Source organism: Eriocheir sinensis, unplaced genomic scaffold, assembly GCF_024679095.1.
Source record: "Eriocheir sinensis breed Jianghai 21 unplaced genomic scaffold, ASM2467909v1 Scaffold42, whole genome shotgun sequence".
Taxonomy (NCBI): Eukaryota; Metazoa; Arthropoda; class Malacostraca; order Decapoda; family Varunidae; genus Eriocheir; species Eriocheir sinensis.
The window spans coordinates 51,147-63,245 of record NW_026111743.1 but is presented as its reverse complement, the minus strand read 5'-3'; positions in this window follow the sequence as shown (position 1 = coordinate 63,245).

The following is a 12,099-nucleotide window of genomic DNA, read 5'->3' as shown; positions in this document are numbered from 1 at the left end:
CACTTCTTCATCTTTCCTCCACTCCTCAGTCCTGACGGCAACACTGCCGTCTCATCTATCTCTAAGGCTGAACTCTTCTCTCAAACTTTCTAAAACTCCACTCTGGACGATTCTGGGCATATTCCTCCTACTCATCCCCCCTCTGACTCCTTTATGCCTGTTATAAAGATTCTTCAAAATGATGTTTTCTATGCCCTCTCTGGCCTCAATCCTCAGAAGGCTTATGGACCTGATGGAGTGCCTCCTATTGTCCTTAAAACTGTGCCTCCGTGCTGTCACCCTGTCTGGTCAAACTCTTTCGCCTCTGCCTGTCAACATCTACCTTTCCTTCTTGCTGGAAGTATGCCTTCTCACAGCCTGTACCTAAGAAGGGTGACCGCTCCAATCCCTCAAACTACCGTCCTATTGCTTTACTTTCTTGTCTATCTAAAGCTTTTGAATCAATCCTTAACCGTAAGATTCAAAAGCACCTTTCCACTTCTGACCTTCTATCTGATCGCCAGTATGGGTTCCGCAAGGGGCGTTCTACTGGTGATCTCCTAGCTCTTAACTGACTCTTGGTCATCCTCTCTTAGCCGTTTCGGTGAAACTTTTGCTATTGCGCTGGACATATCAAAAGCTTTTGATAGGGTCTGGCACACATTTTTGCTTTCTAAACTACCCTCCTACGGTTTCTATCCTCTCTCTGTACCTTTATCTCCAGTTTCCTTTCTGACCGTTCTATTTCTGCCGTGGTAGACGGTCACTGTTCTTCCCCTAAATCTATTAACAGTGGTGTCCCACAGGGTTCTGTCCTATCTCCCACTCTTTTTCTGTTGTTCATTGATGATCTTCTTTCCAAAACGAACTGTCCTATCCATTCCTACGCCGATGATTCCACTCTGCATTATTCAACTTCTTTTAATAGAAGGCCCACCCTTCAGGAACTTAACGACTCAAGGCTGGAGGCTGCAGAACGCTTAGCCTCAGACCTTACTATTATTTCAGTTTGGGGTAGAAGAACCTGGTGTCCTTCAACGCCTCAAAAACACAGTTTCTCCACCTATCCACTCGACACACTCTTCCAAACAACTATCCCCTATTCTTTGACAACACCCAGCTATCACCTTCCTCAACACTAAACATCCTCGGTCTATCCTTAACTCAAAATCTCAACTGGAAACTTCCTATCTCATCTCTTACTAAATCAGCTTCCTCGAGGCTGGGCGTTCTGTACCGTCTCCGCCAGTTCTTCTCCCCTGCACAGTTGCTGTCCATATACAGGGGCCTTGTCCGCCCTCGTATGGAGTATGCATCTCATGTTTGGGGGGGCTCCACTCACACAGCTCTTCTGGACAGAGTGGAGGCAAAGGCTCTTCGTCTCATCAGCTCTCCTCCTCCTACTGATAGTCTTCCACCTCTTAAATTCCGTCGCGATGTTGCCTCTCTTTCTATCTTCTATCGATATTTCCAGGCTGACTGCTCTTCTGAACTTGCTAACTGCATGCCTCCCCACCTCCCGCGGCCCCGCTGCACTCGACTTTCTACTCATGCTCATCCCTATACTGTCCAAACCCCTTATGCAAGAGTTAACCAGCATCTTCACTCTTTCATCCCTCACGCTGGTAAACTCTGGAACAATCTTCCTTCATCTGTATTTCCTCCTGCCTACGACTTGAACTCTTTCAAGAGGAGGGTATCAGGACACCTCTCCTCCCGAAACTGACTTATCTTTCGGCCACCTCTTTAGATTCTTTTATAGTATTAGCGAGTAGCGGGCTTTTTTTTTTATTGTTACCTTTTTTGTGCCCTTGAGCTGTCTCCTTTGCTGTAAAAAAAAAAAAATCCTAGTCAATCCTAGTCAACCGCCGCCGGGTCAGGCTGTGAAGCCTGGCAGTGCAGCGCTTTAAATAGCTGCACCACGGAGCGATGTGTGTGTGTGTGTAATAATAAAAATAATAATAATAATAATAATAAACGGTTTATTTCATGAAGTACCAGGCAGCCCTAGAGCTGAAAATATACATCAGTGGAAGATAAAATGAAATGAATGAGACAAATGAACAAAGTAGTATGATTGAAAATAAAAGGAAAATAGAAATAACAATAATAGCAATAATCATAGTAAAGATAATAATAATAATCATAATAATCACGATAATAATAATGATAATAATAATAGTAATCATAATAATAATAATAATAATCATAATAACAACAACAATAAGTCCTAATGAAAAATATTTACAAAACATACAAAGCTAAACAAAATCTTAAGTAATTGACGACTAAACTTAAATTGTATGTCGTCCACAAAAAACGTCTTAACAATTTATATCGTTGTTTTGTTTTGTGCCAGAGAGTCATTTTGACGTGTGTCGATGTCAGGGTGTGCAGTGGACACGGTTTTTCTCTATAGGGTTTGTTTGTTTGCCTATTTGCATTTTTCCATAAAATCCATGATTTCTTTTAAGGTTGTTGTCTCGAAAGAAACAGACTTCATTATAATCACTTACATGCAACAGAGTCCAGTTGGGCGGCCGCTCGTGGCTAGAGAGCCGCCAAATCTAGCAATCGGAGTGGGGACAGTCGTTGAAGTAACTGTCATCGCGAATGTCCTGATCGTTGACACCGCGGAAAGGAAAATGTCACGTGTAATGGAATTTATATCATTCTTTGCCATTATTCTAAAGATCGGCACATTCAGAGCACCAATAAGAGTTATTTTAGTCTGTATTTAATCAGTGCCATCTCAAGTAATGGACGGCTTGCTCTTTTGATTTTGCGGCGCCTTGTCATCATGGGGAGGCGCCGCCAAAAATGGATATATTTCACTATTTCAGCAAATTTTGGAAAATCAACCGCTTATGTGCGAATCGCCATAACTCCCTTATGTCTGGAGCTGCATAAATGTTTTTGGTATCAATCGACGGTAAAATGAAAGGGCTATATTTTGTAATCAGGGCTCGAAAACCGACTCGAAAGGATCAGAAATCGAATAAATTTGCAAAAAACGACTCGGCAAAAAACTATTTTTGAGTTCCCAACCTTGAAATTCGCTCATTTTGAGAATTTCAAAACACGTATTTAACAAATGATTTAGCCCTGCCAATGTGCTTTCTAATATGGTGCATAACATTTCCCTACTCCCAGTAGTTTCGTCGCTAGAGCTCGAAAAGTAAACCCTGTTGAGAGCGATTTTGACAGACTCCAGACACTTTGCCGTTTTCATCTAGTGTGGCCTTGCTCTTGCCTCTAGAAGGCTGTAATTTGCATGTAGCCCCTCTTGGCAATGTAGTTTGATAGCTGGATTCCAAGTTCGTCGTCGAGCCGTCACAAAATAGCCTGTTTTTCGGCCCTTTCGCCGCGATTTGGACACGTCCTAGTTTTTTGCTTATAACTTTTTTTTATTTATTTAATGCTTTCCAATTTCTTTTTCTGATTATTAATCTTTATTAAAAGAGTTTTCATTTGCCACCAAAGCACGCCTTCCTAGCTTCAGTAGTTTTCGCTCGAGCTCGACCAGAAGTCGCGACGAACATTCGCCGAATCTGACTCATTTCACGCGCCGCGACGAAAAACCTTAGTAGTAACAAATGTACGGAAGTGGGGGTAATTTGGAAGTGGGGGACTGAAGTGGGGTTGGGGGTCAGCGGGGGGGTTACGGGAGTGGGGGTAATTTGCGGGGGGGTTACGGAAGAGGGGGTATCTAGACCCCCAACCCCCCCTAACTCCCCCCTCCACACACACACACCCATCTCTTTACCTTTCACCCCCCTCACCCCCCTCACCCCCTCTCGGACTAGCGTACGGAAGCGAGAAGGTGACGGGAGTAGGGGTGCCAGCAGGGAGGGAGGGGGTGACGGAGAAGGATACTTGAAGGGTTAAGATAAGATCTTTCTTTGACCCTCGAATGACCACCAGATTATAATCACGGAAAGGTTAAGGACATTAGGTTAATGACCAGGCTGAAATATGAATTTACTCTCTAATGCAAGTCCGAAAATAAAATAAAAAATCGCCATTGAACGTAAGACTCGATAAATTATTTAAGTTTTTGCTGGATGTATTGTATCATTATCTTCTTATTTCTCATTTCTCAACTTGTTTCTTCTTATTTCTTTCCTCAACTTATATATATTTTTTTTTACTCCGGTTATTTGGTGCCATCTAACCCTAAACACTGCAGCACCAAGTCTTTTTTTTTTCTGATCGAATTTACCTTTTTCCGTGAAAAAGGGATCATGTGTGTGTGTGTGTGTGTGTGTGTGTGTGTGTGTGTGTGTGTGTGTGTGTGTGTGTTCCATTCCCCTCCGATTCTTGAGAAATCTGCGGCTAGCTCGAAATTTTGTGGGCCATCTTTTTTAGCCGATTATATGCTCCGAAGCGGAATTTAGTGAGGATTCTTATGGTATCTTCAAATTCCTCATACGTCTATTAGTTCCCGAGTTACACCGAGAAAACTGAATTTTTTTCTCTCTCGTCAGAGTAGCATAACAAATAAAAATCACTCATTAATTAATGTCTTATATTTCATTTCTTAACTTATTTCTTCTTATTTCTTTTCTCAACTTGCATTTCTTTATATTTTCTGCCTGCTCTTCGGTGTCATATGACCTTAGACGTTGCCGCATCGAGTTTACTTTTTTCCGTGAAAAAGGGATCGTGTGTGTGTGTGTGTGTGTGTGTGTGTGTGTGTGTGTGTGTGTGTGTGTGTGTGTTCCATTCCCCTCTGATTCTTGAGAAATCTGCTGCTTGCTCAAAATTTTGTGGGCCAACTTTTTTAGCCGAATATATGTTTGGAAGCGGAATTTAGTGAGGATTCTTATGGTATCTTCAAATTCCTCATACGTCTATTAGTTCCCGAGTTACACCGAGAAAACTGAATGTTATTCTCTCGTCAGAGTATCCTAACAAATAAAAATCACTCAGAGCTCCTCATCTACGTTCCTTAGAAAGATTGCCATATGTTACTATTAAGAAACTTATCCCAACAACTGCAAATTTGACGCACTTTCATCGAAAACTTAATTTTTAATAATTTTTTATTTACTTTTATGGCGCGTTTCGCGTCATCGTCCGCCAGAACCTTTTACCCTTGATGACATGAAATGCGTCATCGTGCGCGAGAGGGTTAAATAAGTCAGATTTATCTCAAATTCACTGTCTGGGCAGACAAATATTCGGAAAAAAGAAGGCAAACCAGTTTGTAGATATATATAAATATGCCGTATATTCACGTCCTTATGGATATCTTCTTGTTGATTAGGGTATAAATACTCCTGAATCCCTACAGTTTCGCTCAAACATTGTTGGAGAGCCTCCCAGATGAACGCGTATTCCAATGGTGTTCTGCAGGAAAAAGGAACTCTTACACGTTCTATACTCCCAACATAACGAACCCTATGGTTTAAGCTCTCAGCTACTTCTGATCTTACTCTCTTAAGCCTTTGCAGTTACTTTCTTAAACCATCGAAGCCCGCCTTCCTGAAGTCAGGTATTAAGTGTTGTTTCTGCTGACTCTATCCTCCCATTTAATATTAAATTTAATTTCCTTATGATCACTGTTACCTAATGAACCCCCAACCTCAATGTTGCTTATTATGTCCTCTTTATTAGTTAACAACAAATCCAAAACATTTTCTTCCCTCGTTCGCACTGTTTTGTATATAGAACGAACTTACATTAGCTGAACTCACACTGTTTTGATTATAGAACGAACTTACATTAGCTGAACTCACACTGTTTTGAATATAGAACGAACTCATATTAGCTGATCTCACACTGTTTTGAATATAGAACGAACTTACATTAGCTGAACCCACACTCCTGGAAGAAGCTAAAATTTTCTAAAGGCTACAATAAAATCAATATGACCGATGAAGATGCGGCACGTCACAATGAACAAACTCACTGTCTTCTCTGTAAATACGGGTTTTAAAAGGTAAAGGAGTAAAACATCATGACCATGAAAAATCAGGAAACAATTACATTGAAGCTTATTGTAATAGATGCAACCTTCAAATGAAAAAATCACAAATTGCAGCGCACTCTCATTGCATATTATGCGGATTACGACATGACGTTAATCCCGCGTGAATTAACGCTACCTGGCTTTGAAAATCAAACTAAGACCAAAACATTCAGTTCAGAAATACCATGAAGTCATCATAAATGACTTGAGATTTATTGACACGTATGTCTTTATGTCTGGTTCACTCGCGGCTTTAGCAGAACCAATTCATCAGCCCTGGAACGAGCCCATGTGCACACAACAGATGTTGAAAGATGTGCCAGCACCTGCGTTACCATTATTGATCAAGGAAAGCAGGTTTTTGTTATGACTATATGGACTCGATGGAACGACTTTCTGAGACACGTCTTCCATCCCGCGAAGATTTTTTCAATTCGCTTCAAGAAGCAGAACTTTCGAAAGTGATTATAAACATGCTCAGAATGTTTGGAAAGTAGCTGGATGTCAGAGCCTGATGGACTAGTTGTTGCTTTATGTAAAAGTGGATGTTGGCCTTCTATGTGATGTCTTCCTAGAGTGGAGGTATTTGAAAACCCAGTGGAGGTTGGATACTGTAAATTATGTTAGCCTGCCAGGATTTGCCTATGACTCTTTTTGTTAAAACACAGCAGGAATTAGAGATGCTTAGTAGCCCACACATATATCATTGCATTCAAACAAATGTGCGTGGGGGCTACACAAGTGTTGTGCGTCGTTTTGTACGCACCAATAACATCTACACGAACCCTCATTTAATCCAAAACATGATAGAAACACTTTCCTTTCATATCTTGACTTCAACAGTCTTTATCCCACTGTAATGCAAGAGAAGTTACCATGTGGAGATATGAAAACTAGATGAGACAGAAATGCACTGGTTTTGAGCGGGAGGGGGGCTAGGTCAATCAAGCAACCGATGGCGATTTTGGATACCTCATTCTGTGCAATACTGAGGCTGTCTCACGTGAAGTCATTGAGAAAACGGATGACCTCCCACTGACCATCAGAAGACACAATATCATCAATAGAGATATATCGTCAGCCGCACACGAATGGTATGAAGAAGAAAACCGTCCAGTACCGTGTAAGAACATAAAACAGATTGGAACACATGTTGCTCAGGAGAAAATGCTGTTTGCTCTGTCCCTCCTTAAACTGCTATTCAACTAGGCCGGGTTGTTAAAAAGTGCATGCTATTTATATGTTTAAGCAAAAGCACTTTCTTGCGGACTTCATTCAGGATAACATAGAAGCACTCAAATTTGCTACTTGTCCTATCAAGAAAACTGCAATCAAGTGTATTTCAAACAGCATTTTTGGTCGATACCTGATGAACGCGGCCAAATATAGTGAAGACATAGATATTGTCACCAACCGTGAAAAGTTTTTGAAGCTGGGCCCGAAGTCCTTACTTTAAACGCGTTGTACCCCTCAATGATGGTCATGTAGTTGTAGTTCGCCATAAGAAATATTCACAGGCGAATCATCCAAACTACATTGGCTACTACGTCCTAGAGCTGTCCAAGCTGCGACTATATGATTTCTTTTACAGTATCATGAAGGCTCATTACGGGGATCGGGCGAAACTAGTGTATTGTGACACTGATTCCTTAATAACAGAAACTGAAACTCCTGATCTATTAACAGAGTACTCGCAGGAACCCTTTAAAAGCTATATAGACACAAGTAACTTTAGCTCCTCACATTCCTTGTACAACACAGACAACAAAGGCAAGCTCGGATTTCAAGTCTGAAGTGAGGAAAGAACCATCTCAGAATTTGTAGGTGTAAGAACAAAGTGCTACTCCATCCCATGGCAGGCAGTGACCGGTTGAGTTCAGCTAAGAGCGTTCCAAAGCTCATAAAGAAAAAAATTGCTCATCAACGATACAAAGACGTCCTATTCCAGAAGCAAACATTTACCTTTGGCTATCAGGGATTCACAGTGCGTAATGGACGAATGAGTACAGTAAAATATCCCAAGAGAGGGATATCTGTAGTTCAGGACAAAAGACACTGCTTTAGCACCTTGGAGTTACGACCTTACGGTCATCCCGATAATTCTACAGGGGTAGAGGAGGAGGAGGAAGGAAGCTGTAATCATAATTTGACCAAATTCCAATAAACATTGAGTTTGTTTGACTTGTTTATATGTCCTTTATCAAAAATGAATGAAAAAACAATAATTGTCTTAAAATTTATTCGATTTGTGGAAACATGTAGACAAAACGTCTATGTTTCGATCTGGCTCATATAAAAAATTTAAAAAGACTCGCGAAATGTGCGCGGCGGCAGCAGCGGGCCCTGCGGCGACATCATGCGACGACAGGATGCGACAGGATTGCGTGGGCTCGGGGCGGGGCGGGCGGGGCGGCAGCACGCTACCAAGTTATTCTAAAGAGAAATGAGACACTGGATTTGTCTCTACATGATAGTGTTCTTAGATAGTTATGCTCTCGACCTCACATTATACTCTGATTATTTTAAATATATTGCTTACCCTGTGCTCAGGATATATAAAAATGCATTTCGACTTCAAAGCACGCGCAGCGATGTGTGGGGCTTATGTCGTGTACTTTGCCTACAATGTTTCACACTTGGGTGTAAGAGAAACTCTTGAAAAATTTGTATGGAGTTTTCCAAGACCGAATATTCGAGGAATGATGAACACGTGATGAGATTCGCTTACAGCAAGTTTATAATGCCCGTATGACATCAAACATTTAACACGTGTTCATAAAAAGTAAGTATTGACTTTATTGATTTTTCATATTGAAGTGTATTACATTCCATGAAGCTATTCTCAGCATAAATAATTTTCTAGTTCCTTTATCGTGGTTTGTATAACACGCTTAAATCAGTGGTCTGGCTCCATACAGGACCTCACTCGTCACCACCACTAGCCCCAGTGCTGCCGCCCCGCCCCGCCCCGCTCCGCCCCGAGCCCACCCAATCCTGTCGCATCCTGTCGTCGCATGATGTCGCCGCAGGACCCGCTGCCGCCGCCGCGCACATTTCGCGAGTCTTTTTTTTATTTTTTTATATGAGCCAGATCGAAACAGACGCGTTTTGTCTACATGTTTCCACAAATCGAATAAATTTTAAGACAATTATTGTTTTTTTCATTCATTTTTTGATAAAGGACATATAAACAAGTCAAACAAACTCAATGTTTATTGGAATTTGGTCAAATTATGATTACAGCTTCCTTCTCTTCCTCCTCCTCCTCTACCCCTGTAGAATTATCGGGATGACCGTAAGGTCGTAACTCCAAGGTGCTAAAGCAGTGTCTTTTGTCCTGAACTACAGATATCCCTCTCTTGGGATATTTTACTGTACTCATTCGTCCATTACGCACTGTGAATCCCTGATAGCCAAAGGTAAATGTTTGCTTCTGGAATAGGACGTCTTTGTATCGCTGATGAGCAATTTTTTTTTTCTTTATGAGCTTTGGAACGCTCTTAGCTGAACTCAACCGGTCACTGCCTGCCATGGGGATGGAGTAGCACTTTGTTCTTACACCTACAAATTCTGAGATGGTTCTTTCCCTCACTTCAGACTTGAGAACTGAGCTTGCCTTTGTTGTCTGTGTTGTACAAGGAATGTGGAGGAGCTAAAGTTACTTGTGTCTATATAGCTTTTAAAGGGTTCCTGCGAGTACTCTGTTAATAGATCAGGAGTTTCAGTTTGTTATTATGAATCAGTGTCACAATACACTAGTTTCGCCTGATCCCGTAATGAGCCTTCATGATACTGTAAAAGAAATCATATAGTCGCAGCTTGACAGCTCTAGGACGTAGTAGCCAATGTAGTTTGGATGATTCGCCTGTGAATATTTCTTATGGCGAACTACAACTACATGACCATCATTGAGGGGTACAACGCGTTTAAAGTAAGGACTTCGGGCCCAGCTTCAAAAACTTTTCACGGTTGGTGACAATATCTATGTCTTCACTATATTTGGCCGCGTTCATCAGGTATCGACCAAAAATGCTGTTTGAAATACACTTGATTGCAGTTTTCTTGATAGGACAAGTAGCACTTTTGCGGGCTTCTATGTTATCCTGAATGAAGTCCGCAAGAAAGTGCTTTTGCTTAAACATATAAATAGCATGCACTTTTTAACAACCCGGCCTAGTTGAATAGCAGTTTAAGGAGGGACAGAGCAAACAGCATTTTCTCCTGAGCAACATGTGTTCCAATCTGTTTTATGTTCTTACACGGTACTGGACGGTTTTCTTCATACCATTCGTGTGCGGGCTGACGATATATCTCTATTGATGATATTGTGTCTTCTGATGGTCAGTGGGAGGTCATCCGTTTTCTCAATGACTTCACGTGAGACAGCCTCAGTATTGCACAGAATGAGGTATCCAAAATCGCCATCGGTTGCTTGATTGACCTAGCCCCTCCCGCTCAAAAACCAGTGCATTTCTGTCTCATCTAGTTTTCACATCTCCACATGGTAACTTCTCTTGCATTACAGTGATAAAGACTGTTGAAGTCAAGATAGGAAAGGAAAGTGTTTCTATCATGTTTTGGATTAAATGAGGGTTCGTGTAGATGTTATTGGTGCGTACAAACGACGCACAACACTTGTGTAGCCCCACGCACATTTGTTTGAATGCAATGATATATGTGTGTGGGCTACTAAGCATCTCTAATTCCTGCTGTGTTTTAACAAAAAGAGTCATAGGCAAATCCTGGCAGGCTAACATAATTTACAGTATCCAACCTCCACTGGTTTTCAAAATACCTCTCCACTCTAGGAAGACATCACATAGAAGGCCAACATCCACTTTTACATAAAGCAACAAATAGTCCATCAGGCTCTGACAAACAGCTACTATCCAAACATTCTGAGCATGTTTATAATCACTTTCGAAAGTTCTGCTTCTGAAGCGAATTGAAAAAATCTTCGCGGGATGGAAGACGTGTCTCAGAAAGTCGTTCCATCGAGTCCATATAGTCATAACAAAAACCTGCTTTCCTTGATCAATAATGGTAACGCAGGTGCTGGCACATCTTTCAACATCTGTTGTGTGCACATGGGCTCGTTCCCAGGGCTGATGAATTGTCTGCTAAAGCCGCGAGTGAACCAGACATAAAGACATACGTGTCAATAAATCTCAAGTCATTTATGATGACTTCATGGTATTTCTGAACTGAATGTTTTGGTCTTAGTTTGATTTTCAAAGCCAGGTAGCGTTAATTCACGCGGGATTAACGTCATGTCGTAATCCGCATAATATGCAATGAGAGTGCGCTGCAATTTGTGATTTTTTCATTTGAAGGTTGCATCTATTACAATAAGCTTCAATGTAATTGTTTCCTGATTTTCATGGTCATGATGTTTTACTCCCTTTACCTTTAAAACCCGTATTTACAGAGAAGACAGTGAGTTTGTTCATTGTGACGCCGCATCTTCATCGGTCATATTGATTTTATTGTAGCCTTTAGAAAATTTTAGCTTCTTCCAGGAGTGTGGGTTCAGCTAATGTAAGTTCGTTCTATATTCAAAACAGTGTGAGATCAGCTAATATGAGTTCGTTCTATATTCAAAACAGTGTGAGTTCAGCTAATGTAAGTTCGTTCTATAATCAAAACAGTGTGAGTTCAGCTAATGTAAGTTCGTTCTATATACAAAACAGTGCGAACGAGGGAAGAAAATGTTTTGGATTTGTTGTTAACTAATAAAGAGGACATAATAAGCAACATTGAGGTTGGGGTTCATTAGGTAACAGTGATCATAAGGAAATTAAATTTAATATTAAATGGGAGGATAGAGTCAGCAGAAACAACACTTAATACCTGACTTCAGGAAGGGCTTCGATGGTTTAAGAAAGTAACTGCAAAGGCTTAAGAGAGTAAGATCAGAAGTAGCTGAGAGCTTAAACCATAGGGTTCGTTATGTTGGGAGTATAGAACGTAAGAGTTCCTTTTTCCTGAGTTCACCATTGAATACGCGTTCATCTGGGAGGCTCTCCAACAATGTTTGAGCGAAACTGTAGGATTCAGGAGTATTTATACCCTAATCAACAAGAAGATATCCATAAGGACGTGAATATACGGCATATTTATATCTACAAACTGGTTTGCCTTCTCTT